This window comes from Palaemon carinicauda, chromosome 3, assembly GCF_036898095.1.
Source record: "Palaemon carinicauda isolate YSFRI2023 chromosome 3, ASM3689809v2, whole genome shotgun sequence".
Taxonomy (NCBI): Eukaryota; Metazoa; Arthropoda; class Malacostraca; order Decapoda; family Palaemonidae; genus Palaemon; species Palaemon carinicauda.
In genome coordinates, this window is record NC_090727.1 from 60,477,538 (window position 1) to 60,498,176 (window position 20,639).

Below are 20,639 nucleotides of genomic sequence, written 5' to 3' on the forward strand. Positions count from 1 at the left end.
GGCTGGACGACGAGAACCTACGGAAGGGAGCAGATCTTCTCGTCCTCCCCCCAGATTTGACTCTGTTTACGGACGCGTCAAATCAAGGGGGGGGGGGGGCCACATTCTGAGCCAAAGAGCCTCAGGCCTTTGGTCAGAATCGGAAAGGTGCCTCCACATCAACCTGCTAGAATTGAAGGCCGTTTTTCTGACTCTTCAACAGTTCCAACAAACCCTGGCGAGCCACTCCGTGGTGGTGATGAGCGACAACACCACAGTAGTGGCTTATATCAACAAGCAGGGAGGTACCTTCTCGCAACAGCTATCCCATCTTGCAGTAGAGATTCTGAGATGGTCCGAAACCCGCTCGATCTCACTGTCAGCTCGCTTCATTCCTGGCAAGAGGAATGGCCTCGCCGACAGCCTCAGCAGGGCGACGCAGATAGTGAGTACCGAGTGGTCTTTGGATCCTCAGCTAGCCAACAAAGTCCTGACTTTGTGGGGTTCCCCGACTGTAGACCTGTTTGCGACAGCCTTGAATTTCAGGCTGCCCCTTTACTGCTTTCCAGTCCCGGACCCCAAGGCTCTCTGGCAAGATGCATTTCAACACAGGTGGGACAACATAGACGTTTACGCCTTCCCACCTTTTTGTCTGATGAGAAGGGTGCTCAACAAGGCCAACCTATCGGTCAACCTCTCCATGACTCTCATAGCTACGCTATGGCATCATGCGGAATGGTTCCCGGACCTTCTGCAACTCCTAACGGAAAACCCAAGAGAACTCCCTCCACGTCACGAGCTACTCGGACAACCACATTGCAACATCTTCCACAAGGCCGTAGCTTCGCTTCGGCTTCACGCCTGGAGACTATCCAGCGACTCCTCACGGAGAGAGGATTTTCTCAACAGGTTGCGGACAGGATGTCTCGACACCTACGAGAATCCTCTGCTGGCATCTACCAGGCGAAGTGGAAAATCTTTTGTGGTTGGTGCCGTGGAAGGGGTATCTCTCCGCTCGATGCCACTATTCCAACAATAGCGGAGTTCCTTGTCTATCTTCGGGAGGAAATGCGCCTTTCGGTCTCGGCGGTGAAAGGCTATCGCTCAGCCTTAAGCTTAGCCTTCAGGCTGAAAGGAGTGGATATTTCCTCTTCGTTGGAACTTTCTCTACTCATACGCAACTACTGTACAAGCTTACTGGCCCCCAGTCGGAAGTCAGACCCCCTCCTTGGAACGTGGTTCAAGTACTCAGGGCTCTGAAAAGAGCTCCCTTTGAACCATTACGCCAGGCATCTGATCGCCACCTAACGTGGAAGACGGTGTTCCTACTCGCGTTGGCCTCGGCCAAACGAGTAAGTGAACTTCATGGTCTCCTACGACGTTGCCAATTCAAGGGGATGGGGGGAGGTAACGTTCAAGTTCGTCCCCGAGTTCATTGCTAAGACTCAAAACCCTGGGGTGTCGGATCCAAGATTCGACTCCTTCAAGGTAACGAGTCTACGTTCTGTAACAAGTGACCTAGACCATCTGTTACTGTGCCCAGTCAGGAGTCTGAGGCGCAACCTCAAAAGAACAGCTGCAGCCCGTCCTCATGTGCAAGCTTTGTTTGTGATCACAGGGAGGACAAAGAGGAGGGTCACCAAGAACTCCATCTCTTCATGGATTCGCAAGGTGATAAGCAGCACCTTGAATCCCGACTCTCCTCCGTCACGTCGTCCCAGAGCTCACGACGTCAGGGGTGTTGTTACTTCCCTGGCCTTCAAGAGAAACTTCTCTGACGCAGGTTCTACAAGCTGGGGTCTGGAAACATCAGACGTTCACAGCCCACTACCTGCAGGACGTGACCCACAGGAACCTCGATACGTTTTCTATCGGTCCTGTGGTGGCTGCACAACAGCTGGTCTAACCTCAGGCTCCTTATTGGACAAGTAGCAGAAGGTTGAGGGCATTGTTACCCGGTTTTAGTCTGCGTGAATGAAAGAGTATGTCTGGCCCTTACTTCTTTCTTCATTCTCCCCTCTCTTGGGGATAGCAGCATCCAGGTCTTTGCGCAGCTGACCTCAACCTCTGCAGGTAAACCATGCTTCCTTGTGCTCCTAGTATTAGCCTTAATACTGTCGCGTCCCCCATACCCTGATGAGGTGGTATTGGGAACGTCCTAGCCTAGAGTTCCACATAAAGAACTCCAGGTCAACTTACTAGGACGAGTCACGTTATTCTCCTTCACACACATCCTAGTAGGCCGCACGATGGTCAAACATGACAACGTGCGAGGGTTAGGGACTCCCGTTCCTTGAGTTCTACAACTCGGAATTGGAGTCCCCGGGTAAAGCCGAAGCCAGAAGGCTGGGGACTTTCCGCCCTTCCTAAGGGTAAGTCACCCCATATAAATAGCGTGGTTTGTATTAGGTTACGGAACAAATGACAAATTTCGTAGATAATTTCCTACCATACAAACCTTAGCTATTTACGCAAATGTTGCCCGTCAGCCCTGACCCCCAAGTCAAGTCCTACCTTTAAGTGAATTGAGCTATTCACAGTGTGTGAGGGGGGCTACCCCTTCCCTACCCCCCGCTAACTAGCGAGGGGGTAGTTAACTCTCGTTAAAATTTAATGGCTCGTCACTTCAGCTCCGCCAAAATAATACCCTATGTAAATAGCTAAGGGTTGTGTGGTAGGAAAAATACAAATTATCTACGAAATTTGTCATTCTTTTAGAGAAGGACTGGAGATCCAATAAACAAAAAGTACAAATTATTCCTAGATTTTATTTGTTTTATTATCATATCTCATAAGTTGTTCTGTATTTGTTGTTTATTGGATCTCCATTCCTTCTCTAAAAGAATTCTTTTTATTACTTGCTGACAAGTGCTTTACGTACTTTAAGGTTCACGCTGCTCGATATGTTTTCTATCGGCCCTGTGGTGGCTCCACAACAGTTGATATGATACCTCAAGCTCCTTATTGGACAAGTAGCCGAAGGTTGATGGCATTTTTACCTGGTTTTAGTCTGCGTAAATGAAAAGATTTGACTGGCTCTTTTTTCCTTTTCTTCATCCTCCCCTCTAGGGGAAAGCAGCATCTTGGGTTCTCTGCACAAGCTGACCTCAAACCACTGCAGGTAAACCATGCTCCCTTTTGTACATAGTAATAAGTTAATACTGTTGCGTCCCAATACCCTAGCGACGTGGTATTGGGAAAGTCTTTCTTACAACAGTTTTTCGTACCAAAAGACTTGGAATAACTTTACCTGGACAGTCACACTTCTAAATATCTCAACTCACAGCTTGCGTAGGCCGCGGACCTTGCGTAACAAGGTTATTGCGAGGTGTAGGGACTCCTTATTTTGAGTAACATACTCAGATAAGGAGCCCCCGAGTAAAGCCAAAAGCTAGATTAGCAGGGACATCCACCTTTTCTAGTGTGTGAGTCACTCCTAAATAAATAGCATAGGTTTGTATTCCAGTTATGAAACAAATGACAAATTCGAAGGTAATTTGTATTTTTCCTGAAAATACAAACCTTAGCTATTTATACAAAATTATCCCCCTTGAAGTCTTACCTCCAAGCAAAGTGAGCTAAATCACAGGTGTGTGAGTGTGTGCGGTAGCAAGCTACCTACCCCCCTACCCCCAGTAACTAGCAGTATGGGTAGTTCGACCCTCGCTAAATTTTAATGGCTCATCATTTCAGCTTCGCCGAAAGTAATACATCTAAATAAATAGCTAAGATTTGTATCGTTAGGAAGAATATAAATTATCTATGAATTTGCCATATTGCTTCCAAATTTGTCATTTTATAGTTAATTTATTTCCTTATCTCATTTCCTCCCTCTGCTATTTTTCCCTATAGGAGCCTTTGGGCCTATAGCATCCTGCTTTTCCAACTAGGGTTTTAGATTGGATTGTATTAATGCTAATGATCTCCCCAATAAACAATCTATATTAAAAAATTATTTAATAACATGATAAGGGAATACTGAAAAAAACTCTTTATTCCCAGTTATCGAGAGCTTTGCTGTTCAAGGAGGAGATTTGACACCGATTTACAGACCCAAGCACCAATGGACCCCAATTCTTCTCCGTGCTAGACGCCACAGGGCACCTGAACACGTGGTCTTCGGACTTGTCGTGAAGGGAACGGACATCGTGATATCCCTTAGGTAGGTCACGTCAGATAGTGAAAAACCTGTAGAGGTGAGTATCGTGTTGCACACCTGTCGTTATCCAAAGCAGTCACTGAGAAAAATGGTCCCTGGAAGTTTTATTGTTTATCGTCCTCTTAGATCTGTTGTTTTCAGGGTAGGCAGATCAAGTAAAGGAAGTTTTTATCTCGCGTCATTCTGATCTACTGGAGTTTATAAGGCCATTCGGTACTGAGTAGCTTTTGGAATGATGTACAGTAGTTAAAACTTTGCTTAAATTATACATTCTCCTATTGAAGGACTCAGGTTTATATAGTTAGGATGAATACAAATTACTGTTCTTTGAAATTTTGTTATAGACTAATGATTTGCCTAATTCATTGAGAAACTATTCCTTCAGAAACATCGACCCCACATAAAAGTGGGAAAAGATGCTGCCAAAGAAGAAGAAGAAAAGTGTGGGACTGAGGTAGATGGAGAACACTGGCCAGGAACATCGACCCCACATAAAAGTGGGAAAAGATGCAGACAAAGAAGAAGAAGAAAAGTGTGGGACTGAGGTAGATGGAGAACACTGGCCAGAAACATCGACCCCACATAAAAGTGGAAAAAGATGCAGACAAAGAAGAAGAAGAAAAGTGTGGGACTGAGGTAGATGGAGAACACTGGCCAGAAACATCGACCCCACATAAAAGTGGGAAAAGATGCAGACAAGGAAGAAGAAGAAGATTGAGAAACCATACCATCAAGGGCAGGTTAAGTAGTTGAGCCATGGAGATGGAAGCAGCCCTTCGTCAAGCTGTGCTCTGTGTTGTAATTTATGTAAGGTTAGGTAGTGTCCATCCTTTTTATTTTTGTATACATAAATGTTACCCCTGAGGTCATCATTGTTAAATATGTGGGATTTTTATCCATTTTTGCAAATGTGTCCAATATTTGCAAACCAACTTGCATTTGTTTTCTCACCAAATACAAACTAACGCTATTTATAGGGGATATTACGCTCAGCGAAGCTGAAAGGCGAGCCATTAGACTTTAAGCAAGGGTTAACCACCCCCCGGCTATTTAGCAGGGATGGTTGAGGGGTTAGTACCTACCCCACTCACTCACACACCTAGGCTGTGAACCCACTTTGCTTTTGGCTCGGGTGGAGGACGGACGTTGTTGCTCCTCCCCTTACCATTATTGACTTGCCATTACTGACTGATTGCTTTTTTCTCTTTCTTTTCAGTGTGTATATGTATATGTGCTCTCTCCTTGGCCGTCCTCATGCAGACTTAGTCCAGATCCTCATGCAGACTTAGTCCAGGATCTGAGGGCCACTCCTGCGGGACGTTCATGTCGTCTGCATCTGCTGTTTCCTGCCCCCTGTGGGCAGCGTTGTGAACAGAACAATGCTTGCCCTAAATGCCGAGAGTGGTATGCCTCTCAGTGAGAGAAGTATGGGCCCCGGCTGAAAATGTAATCCTAAATAGATTCTTTGCCGTCGGGGTCCTCTTCAAATTCTAAGAAATTTAGGACTTCTTTGACCACCCGACCTCTTCCCAAAGCTCCTGTGTAACTGGAATTCAAACCTATGCTATTTATTTAGGGGGGATTACTTTCTGTGAAGCTGAAATGACAAGCCATTAGAATTCAGTGAGGGTTAACTACCCATATCGCTAATTAGCTGGGCTAGCTTGCTACCGCTCCCGCTCACACACCAGTGATTTAGCTAACTTCACTTTTGGCTCGGATGAAGACCGGTTGTTACCGCTCTTCCTCCTATAGAAATGTTATGAGTTTCCTTCTCAGTGTTTGTGCAGTGCATGTGATAACGGATACGACAGGTTCTCATGACACTTGTGTAAGGCCGGGGACCCTTCCCTTCTGACCTCTCCCCTCTTGTCCATCGGTCTTCCCGTCGGCTGATAACCTACCATTGATTCAGCTGCCGGCGCACGGGAATCATCATCGTTTGCACCCTCCTCGTTCAGCTGTTGTCTTCGCCTATTTTTTGGGCTCAGCCATGTTGTCCTGATGGAAGGTTCCTTTAGGCTGCTTTCTAAGGGATATTTAGCTACAGTGATACTCCCAGAGAATTAACCATAGGTCTCAAGAATTTTAACTCCTGGCGCGAGTATCCTTAATATATCTTTAAGGATATCACATAATATCAGGGGACGTATTTTTTGATACGACACATAGCAATCTTCACCCCGAATAGATTTTACTCTTTGAGGGGGAAGAGTGGCCAACGAAGGGGAGCCGTTATCAAGGTACCCGGTGGACCCTGTCCCTGGACTACTACGGCGCATTATTCCTTTGAAAGTAGCATTTAAGCATGGTGCTCTCCCTCGTTTTTCTCAGTGTTGTTACTGTTTTCAAGAAATATTATCATGCAATCTCTAGCATCTTCATCCTCTGGAGAGTTGAGTATTTAATCTTTCCTGTGTATAATTTTGTTACTAATTTTTAATATGTATATAAAATTTTGATGTTTTTCCCGGGGGTTTTGCACGCATTAGCTATTCTATTGCCCGCCACACGACATTTTCACCATACAATACCAACTCCGGAACGGATTAATGTCGTATGGCGGGGGTCTACTGTATATGAGTGTATATATGTATAAATGGAAATATAGGTTTATGTTGTTAGATACTTGTAACTTTTTTCCCATAGAGCTGAGAGGAAGCTTTACTTAGGCTATGTCCTCTTGCGGGAGGACTAGATTATTACGCCTACGCTTTTTTCCCATAGAGCTGGGAGAAAGTTTGCCTTAGGTGATGTCCTCCTTCGGGAGGACTTTTCTCTCGTTCGCGGGAGAGAGTTTCTTACGCCTATGCTTTTTTCCCCATAGAGCTGGAAGAAAGCTTGTCTTGGGCGATGTCCTTCGGGAGGACTTCACTCTCGTTCGTGAGAGAGATATTATTAAGCCTAGGCTTTTCTCTCATAGAGCTGGAATAAAGCTTGTCTTAGGCGATGTCCTTCTTCAGGAGGACTTCTGTCTCGTTCGCGAGAGAGATAATATTAACCCTACGCTTTTTTCCCATAGAGCTGGGAGAAACCTTGTCTTAGGCGGTGTCCTCCATTGGGAGACCTCTCCCTCGTTCGCGAGAGAGATATTTTACGCCTATGCTTTATTCCCATAGAGCTGGGAGAAAGCTTGTCTTAGGCGTTCTCCTTCGGGGGAACTTCCCTCTCGTTTGCGAGAAATAACTTGTAGGAGTTTGCGGATCCACCAGGGCCAGTGGCAGAGCTTTCTCCGTAGTAGGTTCTCCCTTCGGGGGAACGAGTCTCACGTTCTCGAGAGAAGACCGCCTCTGGGCATCGGCGGTCCCCCGTTACGCTTATGGTTCTCCTTCAGGGGCGGAGCGAAAGCCTTATCTTAAGCGACATTCTACTTCGGGAGAACAAACCTCTTATGCGAAGGTGTTATCTTTGAAGCTGCTGGTTCGCCTTGATCCTTTTCGTTACGATCACCCTTTGGGCTGGCGTGATCGTGAACCTTCAGGCTCTCGTCATGTTGATCCTGTGGGTTCTCATGACAGTAGGAGTCCTTCGGGACTCCGCTCGAAACCTTTGGGTTTTAGTTACGCTGAACCTTCGGGCTCCCGTAACGATGGTAACGTTGAGCCTTTGGAAACTGGTACCATCAATCACGCTGACCTTTATAAGTCTCGTTATGGGTTCCTCGTTACGCTGATCCTTCGGGCTCTCGTAACATTAGTCATGCAGAACCCTTGGGCTCTCGTAACTTTAGTCACTCTGACACTTCGGTGTTTTGTGACAGGGAAACTTCGGTTTCTCGTTACGCTGACCCTTCGGGCTCTCGTAACATTAGTTACGCTGAACCCTTGGGCTCTCGTAACTTTAGTCACTCTGACACTTCAGTGTTTTGTGACAGGGAAACTTCGGTTTCTCGTTACGCTGATTCTTCGGGGTCTCGTAACATTAGTTACGTTGAACCCTTGGGCTCCCATAACTTTAGTCACTGACACTTCGGTGTTTTGTGACAGGGAAACTTCGGTTTCTCGTTACGCTGACCCTTCGGGGTCTTCTAACACAGGCTACGTTAGGCCTTTGATCTCTCGTGCCCTTAGTCACACTGATCCTTCGGGATCTTTTGACAGAGAAACTTACATTTCTCATTTGCGCTGATCCTTCGGGGTCTCACAACGCAGTTCACGCTGAACCTTTGGGTTCTCATGATCATAGCCATACTTATATGACAGAGTTTGTGGACTCTCGTTGTGTTCATCGTTTGCGCTCACACAACACAGACTATGGTGAACCTTCGGGTGAACGTAGTAGTGAGTACTCTCGCGCACAAATTGGCGCGCATGGCCGGATTGGTGTGCACCTCCAACCTTTTGCGCGGACAACCAAATTGGCGTGCACGACCAAATGGGCGCATGGACAATGTGGGGCGCACTGCTGATGTGGCGCGCACAGCCGATGTGGCAAGCACGATCGGATTGGCACACACAGCCGATGTGGAACACTCGACCGATTTGGCGCGCACGAACAACTAGGCGCACGCAATCAGTTGAAGTGCGCGAACAGCTCTTAGGACAGAGAGTTTTTCGAACTCTCGTTGCGTGAAGTGTTCACGAGTGCACAAGAGTTTTACTCTCATGACAGAGAGTTTTCGAACTGTCGTCCCGTGAATTGTTCGTGCGTGCCTATCGTCATCGAGAGTTTTACTCTTAAGACAGAGGGATACCTGCTGCCTAGGGGTTTCCGAATCTCTACAGGTAACTATGACACAGTTCCTTTGGGTCCTGGTCACGTAACACAATTCCTGAAAATTCCATCAGGAATCAGCGACAGAGTTCCTGTGGGTTCTCGGCACAACATCCCTTAAGGTCATGAGAAAGAAATTCACAAATAGATTCTGAACCCCTAGGTTCTCATCCGAATCTCTCGTTTCTGCGATCCAGAGTTTTTTCTGAAAACTCTATGGTCGATCCCCTTCCCCCCCCCCCCCCGGTACAGGATGGGTCTTCTAAAGGTGCGACTTGTTACATCACACTATGCTCCCAGCTGATTGCTATGTCAGCTAGTCTGGTTTCGCCAACACCGATCCTTTCGTTTTCGAACGAACCACCGTCATTTTCCTTCCACCTTCCCACTTCGAGTGGTTTGGTTAGCAGACGGAAATAAGCTGGGAATGAAAAGTTCTTTACATTCCAGTTCATTTCCCCTGGCAGGCCTTGCCTGAATTAGACGGTGGTTTTCTCACTAGCGAGAAAGCGTTTGATGGCAACTCATTCTGGTAATTATGTCTGGCCTTCTTGAAACAAACCCCCACATACGAGACTTTACCCTTTTCGGGACACTCGTTTCTGAGAAGTTTTTACAGAACCTCAATGGGTGTTGTTAAAACTTCATGAACGCCGTAAGCTGTCCTGGAGCATGCACTCTAGCCAAGACATAACTGTGAGGTTATTGTCTTGAACTCGGTTCTACCGTTTGATGGAGGCAGCCTCCCCCGTCATTGTACCCTGGGTATAACGACTTGCCTTTTTACACGATAGGCTTCCGAGACTTCATTCTATCCTTACAAGGTCATTGTTTCGAACAATTAGTCCCGAAGGAATATTGTTAGCTGACGTTAAAAGAACGATAGCAACAGCGTGGGCAACTTTTCCTTAAGTTTAAGAACATTTCAAACCGGTAACCAGACATCCGTTTCCGTGTAATGAACACTGGCTAGCCCCTCACATAGAGGAGGGGTAAACCAAAGGGGAAATGATCTCTTCTATAACTGTATATTTTGTTTGAGAACATGTTCGCTCTCATTCATGAAAATATTACAGCTAGTCAATGAGCAAAATTCCTTCGGCAATAATGTTGCGATTCGTCGCACATACATTATTCCAGCAACCGGATTCGTTGCAAACGTTTCCTGGAGGCAGAGAATACGCATGCACTAGCGCAAATGGACACGTACATATATGCGTGCAAGCGATCTTTCTGCCAATAAGGGCTTTATACATCTTGCAGTTAGAATTTCATTCTATTAAGTTGTTTATTTATATCCCTTACTTAAACCAGGTTTTTCAGTACATTACTTGGCTACTTTCCTGTAACCAGACATACAGCATTTACGTTCTGCCTCCTTATAGGCATTTTTTCCTTTCCCCCGATCGGATGTCTTAGTCTCCTACAAAGGCTTTGGCTGGAAACTTCTCATAAGGATATATGTTCCCTTGTAGGGAACATTTAATATAAAAGCTAGTTTACCGATCGGAGACGGAGAAGTACGAACGTTTTTTGTCCTAAGAAGAAGAAAACCTCGTTTACGAACGTTTTCAACTTTCTCCAACTGAGTTCCGGACACGACTTTTAAGTCAAACTACGCATGTATGCCTGTCATGCTCACAGTTTGGTGTTACTACTCCGTAGTAGACTTATGCTCTTTACCCATCCAACAATAGATTGAAGATATGTCTCCCCTCTTATGTTTGGTTGGATGCGTTCGGTGATTACCGTACTGTCTCTTGTCCGGAAAGCGATCTCTATGGAGATTCGCTATTATAACATAAGCTGTACTGATTAACTGGTTTACCGTTTGGTTTCGGTCTTATTCGGCCAACCACACTGGATTAGTGGCAGTTGGAGGGAGAACAGGCTGTTCTCCTTCCTTGCAAGAACGTGCAATTAGTTACACGTCTCGACATCATCTCGAGATTTGTTAATTGGTATGCACTCCCCCCCCCCCCCCTCACCTCTGGACAATCCGTGGATGATGGGTGGCAGACGAGAGCTTCTGCAAAGAGCCCTGTCTTCTTGTCTTCCCTCTGGATCTGATGCTTTCTTTAACCCTGGATAGGTACGGTCCTCGGACACCCCTTTAAGGGTATACTCGGACGCGAACGACCCCGACGCCAAAAAAAATTCTTGAAAAATCAGTTTTTGCAGTAACCTCCTTTTTTCTTTTGCCAAAAAAAACTTCAATGAATGCTTAAAACAACTGTAAAGATAAATACTACTCATCTGCAGAAAAACTATTTATTATAAATATTTTAAAAAATTAAGTAGAAAAAAAAAAAGACCTGACATAAAAATTCATAAAAAAAAAGTTTATACATATATACACAAATCCTTTTAGGAATTGATTCTTGAATGTTTAGGACACCTCTTGATGTATTTTGGATGAAGTCAGACCCATGGAGGTGAAGATCTGAAATGAGAAAAAAAAGGGTAACTTTTTTTGGCCAAAAAAAATTGTCCAAATTTCATGAATTTTTTTGGGTACCCAAATGAAATAGGAAGTGGCTAATTTTTTTAGGGAATAAACATATGTTATCCTAAAATAGAAATATGTAAAAAAATCTTCATTATTTTGTAAATTACATTTATATCAGGGGCCATATCTAAAGGTAATTTTTTGAGTACTTGGAAATTTCGTAAAAAAATACATATATTTAATATATAATATGATATTTATGCAGGTAAAAATATACCAAAATATCACAAATTCTATAGGGAACAAGAATATATATAGATAGGGCAGCTTACGCTTCGGATATGTCCACAAAATGGCCGCCAACCACACTGACTCAGACTCCCTAATCTGCCACTTGAAATGTAGGAAGGGTATGTCAATTTCAAGGTGTTATTTACTAATCTAATTATTATTGGATATGCATAAAATTTGTATGGTGGGTTGCTGGATAATTGTCGATTATTTTACGACTATAAAATTAAAATTCTGACCCAAAAAATTTTTTTTGAAGGGAAATAAAATCGAAAAAAAAAAATGTAAAACAATATTTTAGCTAAAAAAATTTGATGATATTCAATCAAAAAAAAAGTAAACAAAATTTTCCGACAAATAAACATCTAGAGGAATCATTACTCTGTGATAGTTCCTTAGTACGTAGTAATTTTGAAAGAATTGGGAAAAAACGAAAAAATGGCAATCACCGGAAAATCGAACACATACCTATATATACGCCATATCTGGCTAAAAAAAAGATAGGCATGGGTAGCCAGATCATCTAGAAACACTTTCCAACACTATAAAAATATAAGTTTTGCGACACTACTTGCCAATTCCTTACGGTAACATGACTAAGCAAAAAAATGCAAAACAAATAAAAAGGGGCACTCGTGGAAAAATGGCCATTCTAATATACGGCATTTCAGAAAAAAAAAATTTCAGCCACGTGCTAGGCAAACCATCAAGGCATATTTTCCGACAAATAAACATATAAATGAAATATTACTCTGTGATAGTTCCTTAGTACGTAGTAATTTTGAAAGAAATGGGAAAAAAACGAAAAAATGGCAATCACAGGAAAATCGAACACATACTTATATATACGCCATATCTGGCTAAAAAAAAAATAGGCATGGGTAGCCAGATCATCTAGAAACACTTTCCAACACTATAAAAATATAAGTTTTGCGACACTACTTGCCAATTCCTTACGGTAACATGACTAAGCAAAAAAATGCAAAACAAATAAAAAGGGGCACTCGCGGAAAAATGCCCAACATTCTAATATACGGCATCTCAGATAAAAAAAAAAAGACATGCACGTGTTAGCCCAACCATCAAGGCACACTTTCTAACACATAAACATGAAAAAAAAATCAATAATATACGGCAATTCCTTACTACGTAGTAAATTTTTACAAATATTGAAAAAAAAACAGAAATTGGCAACCGCAGTTAAATACCCAATATACCAATAACTACGTCGTATCTGACAAAAACAAAATCACGCATGGGTAGCCAGATCATCTAGACACACTTTCCAACATTAAAAAAGCAAAAGTTTTACGACACTATTTCGCAATATCTTACGGAAAAATGACTTGGCAAAAAAATTAAAAAAAGTTAAAAAGGGACACTCGCGGTAAAATGCCCGACATTCTAATATACGACATCTCAGATAAAAAAAAAAGACATGCACGTGTTAGCCCAACCATCAAGGCACACTTTCTAACACATAAACATGAAAAAAAAATGAATAATATACGGCAATTCCTTACTACGTAGTAATTTTTACAAATATTGAAAAAAAAACAGAAATTGGTAACCGCAGTTAAATACCCAATATACCAATAACTACGTCGTATCTGACAAAAACAAAGTCATGCATGGGTAGCCAGATCATCTAGACACACTTTCCAACACTAAACAAGCAAAAGTTTTACGACACTATTTGGCAATATCTTACGGAAAAATGACTTGGCAAAAAAATGAAAAAAAATGAAAAAGGGGCACTCGCGGTAAAATGGTCCTCGTGGTGATGAACGACATTTTAACTAAAAAAAAAAACATGCACATGGTAGCCAAACAATCCACCAAGACTTTCCACAACTGATAACCTATACAAGTTGCACCATTCTACGACAATTTCATAATACGTAATAACTTTGATAATTATGCAAACTACCTCAGAAGGGTAAACTCGGACGCGAACGACCCCGACGCGTCTCAGAAATCGGGGAAGGAGTACAGCTACAGCAATGCACATCTGGACACTACTAGAGCGTGTAGGGGAGACACCTCCTGCAGGTCGATCACCCACAAATTCAGTCACAGGGGTGAGTCACGTGAGAAAAACCTGCTTTTTTTTGACGCTCGGGGTCGCAAACGACCCACCGTACCTATCCAGGGTTAATGCATCAAAAGAGAAGTGGGGGGGGGGGGGCGGCATATGTCGCACCATTCCAGCCTCGTCTGTTGGCCCGATTCAGAAAGGTACCAGCATTCACCTCTCTTAGAGAACCATCTTGCAGGTCGAAGCCTCAGATGGACAGAGGACAACTAGTTGCCCCCATCTGTGTACCAGGAATGTGCTTGCAAAACCACCCAGATAGTGGGTTCCTAGTGTCTTGGAATCATCTTGTATCCATCAAAGTCTTAACTTTGTGAGGTCCGCGACTGTGGTTATGCTCGCAGCGCCCCTGATCTTCAGGCTCCCACCCGACCATTCCCCAGGCCCTCAAACAAGATGTATTCCAAGATCGGTGGGGCGGCCTAGAGACGTGCCTTATTTTTTTTCCCCATTCGATCTGGTGAAAAAGTCCTCAGCCAAGTCAGGACAAGCAAGATCTTATCAATGACTCCAATAGCTTTGCTATGGTATCCCGCAGAATGGTTCCAGGACCTTCTGCAGCCCCTGACAGAGTTCCAATAGCTTCGCTATGGCAACCCTCGGAATGGTTCCCGGACCTTCTACTGCTCCTGATGGAGTTCTGAGGGATCTTCCTCCACGGCACGATATTCCAAGCAGCCACATGCTAACACTTTCCTAAGCCGTAGCTTTGCTTCGACTTAACTCCTGGGACGATCTTACACCTCCTCTTTCAGAGAGGCCTTTCGCAACGAGTTGCGGAAAAGATGTCAAGGCACCTCAGACACTTTTCAGCGTCGGTCTTCCAGGTGAATTATTCGGTTCTTTGTGACTGATGTCATGGAAGGGGATTCTCTCCCATCGATGCCTTTACTTATACAAGTATGAGATAACTTGTCCCCCGTCGGATCTCAACCTCCTCCTGGGAACGCGGTTTGGGTCCTTCAGTCTCTGAAGGCCCCTCTCTACGAACCTTTATGCCCGGCAGCAAATTGCTTCCTTACACGGAAGACGGCCTTTCTACTCACTTGGGCTTTTGACCAAGAGAGTTAGTGTGTTGTATGATACATCTTCTGATGTTTCCTACTCTAGGAGACGGGGAGAACTAATCCTCAGCGGCGCCCCTGAGTGGATTGCCAAGACTCAAATTCTGAGTGTGCTGTACCCTAGGTGCAGCCTATTTCAAATAAAGAGTCTTCGTTTGGTAACCGAAAACCCATCAACTGGGGTTTTACCCAGTGGGGAGTCTTTGGGGTTACCTTAAAAGAACGATACCAGCTCGCCCCCGTGTGCCGGCACTGTTGACGAGCACGGAGAAGGTCAAGAGGAAAACCTCAAGGATTTCCTTCCCCTCTGGGATCGGAAGGCTATTGAGGTTACTCTCAATCTAGACTTTCGTTCATCCTAAGACCCAGAGCTCATAACGTCAGTGGGGTTGCTATGTCCTTGTGGCGCAGATACTTTAAAGTGGGCATGTGGAAGCGTCAATCGACTTTCACGGCCCACTACCTGCAAAGACGTAACCCACAAGAACATGGAGACCTTTTCCATCGGTCCTATGGTGGCCACACAACAAATGGTCTAAACACCTCAGGCTCCTTGATGGACAAGTAGCAGAGGGTTGAGGGCTAAGGCTACCCGGATTAGTCTGGGGTGAATGAGTAATAATGCCTGGCTCCTTTCTTTCCTTCACCTCCTCCCCTCTGGGGAAAACAGCTCCGCAAGCCTCAGCATAGCTGACCTCACCTCGCTGCAGGTAAGACCCATTTCCCTTGTGCCTCCTAAGTATAGAAGAATACTTTTTTACATCCCCAATACCTTTTGGGGGAGGGTATTGGTTAAGACTTTAAGAACAATAGGTTTCGTACTCGAGTTCCTCTGTTAACCCTTTTACCCCCAAAGGACGTACTGGTACGTTTCGCAAAACTCACCCCTTTACCCCCAGGGACGTACCGGTAAGTCCTTGTAAAAGACTGCTATTTAAATTTTTTTTTTGCATATTTTTTATTATTTTTTTTTTGAGAAACTTTAGGCATTTTCCAAGAGAATGAGACCAACCTGACCTCTCTATGATGAAAATTAAGGCTGTTAGAGCAATTTAAAAAAAATATACTGCAAAATGTGCTTGAAAAAAAATAACCCCTGGGGGTTAAGGGTTGGAAATTTCCAAATAGCCTGGGGGTAAAAGGGTTAAAGACAAGCCACACTGTTAGTTCCACTCACACACAAGCTTCTGCAGGCTGCAATCAGTGCATTACCTCATATCGGCACTTGATTTTAGCGAGGGTAGGGTCACTTCTACTATCGATCACAGATCGCAATAGAGAGGCCAGGTGGTGAGGACTTCTCCCTCCTAAGAGTAAGTCACCCTATAAATAGTGGAGGGTTTGTATCTACACCGGAACAAATAACAAATTTGTAAGTAATTTGTATTTTTCCTAGTATACAAATTGGCCCGCCACCCTGTCCCCCGAGAAGTCCTGCCATAAAGCAAAGTGGTTACTCAGCCGAGAGGTGTGAGTGAGCGGAGTAGCCAGTCTACCCCACCCCCCACCTGCTAACTAGCGAATGGGGTAGTTATCCCTCACTAAAATTATCATGGCTTGTCTTTCAGCTACGCCGAAAGTATACCCAATAAATAGCTCCAGGTTTGTATACTAGGAAAAATACAAATTACTTACAAATTTGTGGTATTTGCATGATAAACTGGTTTTCAATCATTTCGCTTCGTAGAAGTTTCTGAACATTCTAGGGCTCTTTCTGTATATAGTATTTTGACAAGGTTAAGTTCTTCCTTTTTTTTATTGTGATTAAAGAAGAGAGAAATGAAAGTACAGTTGTCATAAATCTTTGACAGGAGTTTGCCATCGACCCAAAATGAAGACTAGACAGAAGAACTAATTCTAAAGACCCTGTATTGGAGATCATAGTTTCTAAATGCTTAAATGATTCTACCTCATTAATCCCTTCTCCTTCCAGGGATATTTCATCTTCCATTGTATACTCAGTTCGCATTATCTCGTGGGACGTGGCTCTGGAGCAAGCTCAACAGTAGGAATGAAACTTGCGGCGGTCTCAGCTAAACGGTTCAGCATACATCTGACGCAAGGGCTGATGTTTGTCGGCATATCCAAGAAACGACTAGAAGGATGGACCTCAAGAAATCTGATTAGTCATTACTCTTCACTGACCCTTTCTCCTTGGTGAGTTTCCTTAATCATTCATGTTATAATAAAGCCTTATTTACAGGAGGAAAATCCCAAGTTCTTATTTTATTGTGGTTTGATGAGGGGCAATAGGGGACAAACAACAGTACAGGTGTTATAGGTCTTCCAGAAGAGTTTGCTTTTTGCTAAAGTAATGTAACAAAATGGGGAAATATTCTTCCTAATCAAGTTGTTGAATTGATAAATGTTCAAACTTGCAGCAAATGTTTGTATGTTGAACAAGCTAATATAAGTCTCTTTTTATAGTTTATATATGAAATTTGTTTTAATGTTGTTATTGTTTTTGAAATATTTTATTGTTCCGTAAATTCCCTGTGGCCGCGGGGGCATAAAAACAAGAATAGCGCCAACGTTAATCCTGAGTGTCGTAAGAGGCGACTAAAAGGGACGGGACGAGGGGGCTTGGAACCTCCTCTCCTGTATCTACATCCTGTGAGACATCGACAAAGAGATGGAGCTGGGGGGAGTGTGACTGCTCCCCGCACTCTAGTTTTTGGGTGTTTGAATGTGCGTGGATGTAGTACGATAGAGAGTAAAAGATGTGAAATTGGAAGTATGTTTAGGAATAGAAGGATGGATGTTTTGACTTTGTGTGAGACAAAGATAAAAGGAAAGGGTGAAGTGATGTTTGGTGAAATGTCTGGTAGAGTGTCTGGGATTGAAAGGGGAAGAGCGAGAGAGGGTGTGGCTTTATTGCTGAGTGAATGGATGACAGGTAAAGTAGTGGAATGGAAGGAGATATCATCTAGGTTAATGTGGGTAAGGGTTAGGTTGGGTAGGGAATGTTGGGCGTTTGTCAGTGCGTATGGGCCAGGTAGTGAGAAAAGTGAAGAAGAGCGGAATGAGTTCTGGAATGATTTAACTAGGTGTGTAGAAGGACTGGGTAGAAGGAATTATGTAGTTGTCATGGGTGACTTAAATGCTAGAGTGGGCGCTGGAGAGGTAGAAGGTGTCATTGGGAACTATGGCATACCAGGTGAAAATGAGAGTGGTGAGAGACTGGTAGATATGTGTTTTGAGCAAGAGATGGTGATAAGTAATAGCTTTTTCAAAAAGAAAGATAAAAATAATTATACATGGGTAAGAGTGGCAAATGGAAGAGTAGTAGAAAGAGCATTAATGGATTATGTGTTGATAACTAAAAGAATGTTTGGAAGATTGAAAGACGTGCACATTTTTAGGGGTATGGCTAACGGTATGTCTGATCATTTTTTGGTGGAAGGAAAATTAGTTATAGCAAAAGAATGGGGGAATAGAGTAGGTGGTTGTAAAAGGGAGTTAGTGAGGGTTGAAGAGCTAATAAAACCGGGGGTAAAAAGTAAATATCAGGAAAGGTTGAAAATGGCATATGATGAAGTGAAAGTAAGAGAAACTGGCAATTTAGAGGAGGAGTGGAAGTTAGTAAAAGAAAATTTTGTTGGGATTGCAAGTGATGTGTGTGGAAAGAAGGTTGTTGGAGGCAGCATGAGGAAGGGCAGTGAATGGTGGAATGAAGGAGTGAAGGTAAAAGTGAAAGAGAAAAAGAGGGCTTTTGAAGAATGGCTGCAGAGTGATAGTATAGAGAAGTATGAAAAATATAAATAGAAAAATGTGGAAGTAAAGCGCAAGGTACGTGAGGCAAAGAGGGCAGCTGACCTGAGGTGGGGTCAGGGATTGGGTCATTCATATGAAGAGCATAAGAAGAAGTTTTGGAAAGAAGTGAAGAGAGTAAGGAAGGCTGGCTCAAGAATTGAAGAGACAGTGAAAGATGGAAATGGAAGGTTGTTAAAAGGAGAGGAGGCAAGGAAAAGACGGGCGGAATATTTTGAAAGTTTACTGAATGATGAGGATAATAGGGAGGCAGATATAATTGCTGTTGCAGGTGTTAAGGTGCCAGTGATGGGAGATGAGAATGAGAGAGAGATTACAATAGATGAAGTGAGGAGAGCACTAGATGAAGCTAGAGTAGGAAAAGCATCTGGTATGGATGGTGTGAGAGCTGAGATGTTGAAGGAGGGGGGTGTGACTGTACTTGAATGGTTGGTGAGATTGTTTAATATGTGTTTTGTGTTGTCAATGGTACCAGTAGATTGGGTTTGTGCATGTATTTTACCACTATATAAGGGTAAGGGAGATGTGCATGAGTGTTGTAATTCAAGAGGTATTAGTTTGTTAAGCGTAGTTGGAAAAGTGTATGGTTGAGTAATGATTAATAGGATCAAGGATAAAACAGAGAATGCAATCTTAGAAATACAGGGTGGTTTTAGAAGAGGTAGGGGTTGTATGAATCAGATTTTTACAGTTAGGCAGATATGCGAGAAATATTTAGCAAAAGGTAAGGAGGTGTATGTTGCGTTTATGGATCTGGAGAAAGCATATGATAGAGTTGATAGGGAAGCAATGTGGAATGTGATGAGGTTATATGGAGTTGGTGGAAGGTTGTTGCAAGCAGTGAAAAGTTTCTACAAAGGTAGTAAAGCATGTGTTAGAATAGGAAATGAAGTGAGCGATTGGTTTCCGGTGAGAGTGGGGCTGAGACAGGGATGTGTGATGTCGCCGTGGTTGTTTAATTTGTATGTTGATGGAGTGGTGAGAGAGGTGAATGCTCGAGTGCTTGGACGAGGATTAAAACTGGTAGACGAGAATGATCATGAATGGGAGGTAAATCAGTTGTTGTTTGCGGATGATACTGTACTGGTAGCAGACACAGAAGAGAAGCTTGGACGATTGGTGACAGAATTTGGAAGAGTGTGTGAGAGAAGGAAGTTTGAGAGTTAATCTGGGTAAGAGTAATGTTATGAGATGTACGAGAAGGGAAGGTGGTGCAAGGTTGAATGTCATGTTGAATGGAGAGTTACTTGAGGAGGTGGATCAGTTCAAGTACTTGGGGTCTGTTGTTGCAGCAAATGGTGGAGTGGAAGCAGATGTACGTCAGAGAGTGAATGAAGTTTGCAAAGTGTTGGGGGCAGTTAAGGGAGTAGTAAAAAATAGAGGGTTGGGCATGAATGTAAAGAGAGTTTTATATGAGAAAGTGATTGTACCAACTGTGATGTATGGATCAGATTTATGGGGAATGAAAGTGATGGAGAGACAGAAATTGAATGTGTTTGAGATGAAGAGTCTAAGGAGTATGGCTGGTGTATCTCGAGTAGATAGGGTTAGGAACGAAGTGGTGAGGGTGAGAACGGGTGTAAGAAATGAGTTAGCAGCTAGAGTGGATATGAATGTGTTGAGGTGGTTTGGCCATGTTAAGGGAATGGAAAATGGCTGTCTGCTAAAGAAGGTGATGAAAGCAAGAGTTGATGGGAGAAGTACGAGAGGAATGCCAAGGTTTGGGTGGATGGATGGAGTGAAGGAAGCTCTGGGTGATAGGAGGATAGATGTGAGCGAGGCAAGAGAGCGTGCTAGAAATAAGAATGAATGGCGAGCGATTGTGACGCAGTTCCGGTAGGCCCTGCTGCTGCCTCCGATGCCTTACATGACCGCGGAGGTAGCAGCAGTAGGGGATTCAGCATTATGAAGCTTCATCTGTGGTGGATAATGTGGGAGGGTGGGCTGTGGCACCCTAGCAGTACCAGCTGAACTCGGTTGAGTCCCTTGTTAGGCTGGGAGGAGAGTAGAGGTCCCCTTTTTGTTTTTGTTTCTTTGTTGATGTCGGCTACCCCCCAAAATTGGGGGAAGGGCCTTGGTATATGTATGTATGTATGTTTGGAAAGTTTTTAATAATTT

General features: G+C 43.7%; 1 long non-coding RNA gene across 6 annotated transcripts in view; it reads left to right on the top strand.

Annotated features, from left to right (window-relative positions):
* LOC137638298 (uncharacterized) overlaps positions 1-20,639 on the top strand; it is a 48,358-nt gene that overhangs the window by 25,404 nt on the left and 2,315 nt on the right. For 4 of the 6 annotated variants that reach the window (XR_011044003.1, XR_011044002.1, XR_011044004.1 and 1 more), the window contains exons 2-4: positions 3,982-4,141; positions 4,524-4,950; positions 16,684-16,907. This is a non-coding gene — a long non-coding RNA (uncharacterized lncRNA). Of the gene's footprint in view, positions 1-3,981; positions 4,176-4,523; positions 4,951-16,683; positions 16,908-20,639 lie in introns of all 6 variants that reach the window. The other 2 variants (XR_011044006.1, XR_011044007.1) reach the window with 2 other exon arrangements.